Source organism: Chrysochloris asiatica, unplaced genomic scaffold (assembly GCF_000296735.1).
Source record: "Chrysochloris asiatica unplaced genomic scaffold, ChrAsi1.0 scaffold00042, whole genome shotgun sequence".
Lineage (NCBI taxonomy): Eukaryota > Metazoa > Chordata > Mammalia > Afrosoricida > Chrysochloridae > Chrysochloris > Chrysochloris asiatica.
In genome coordinates this window covers 13,401,643-13,402,375 of record NW_006408560.1, presented here as the reverse complement: position 1 = coordinate 13,402,375, position 733 = coordinate 13,401,643, and positions in this window count along the sequence as shown.

The following is a 733-nucleotide window of genomic DNA, read 5'->3' as shown; positions in this document are numbered from 1 at the left end:
CATTAGTTCTTCCCTCCATTTAAGACAGTCTATTTTATCCAGTAATCTACCTGACCTTCCCACCACCTGGATCTCTGTTCCTCTATGTTTACCTTCTTTCACACTGTAATTGTTTGATCATAGGCTGACCTCCCAGATTCACTGTTCTTATAATTTTATTCTGTTCTTGACTCTTCCATTTGTCAACTGAGTTCAGGTTGATGCTGCCACATACGTCATTCTGTAGTTGTTGTCTGTTCTTGTTGGTTCTCAGTCCACAAAACTTCCTTTAGGATGTTTTTCATCGCAGGGTTGGCTTTGGCAAAATCTCTTAGCTTCTGTTTATCCTGGAATGTTTTGATTACACCATCGTATTTGATTGATAGCTTTGCTGGATAGAGGATTCTTGGGTGGCAGTTTTTTTCTTTCAGGGTTTTATATATGTCTCCCCATTGCCTGCATGCTTTCTGTTGAGAAATCTTAGCTTAATCTGATTTGCTTGCCTTTGTGTATTATATTTATCTGTACCCTAGCTGCTTTCAAGGTGCTGTTTTATCTTTGATTTTGGAGAGCTTGATTATTATATATCTCGGTGATTGTCTTTTAGGGTCTATCCATCCTGGGGTTCGTTGAGCTTGAATGTTTATCTTTTCACTTTTCAGAATGTTTATCTTTTCACTTTTTAGGAAAATTTTCTTCCAGAAGGTCTTCAACTATCTCCTCTGTGGACTTGTGTGATTGTTCCTGTTCTGGA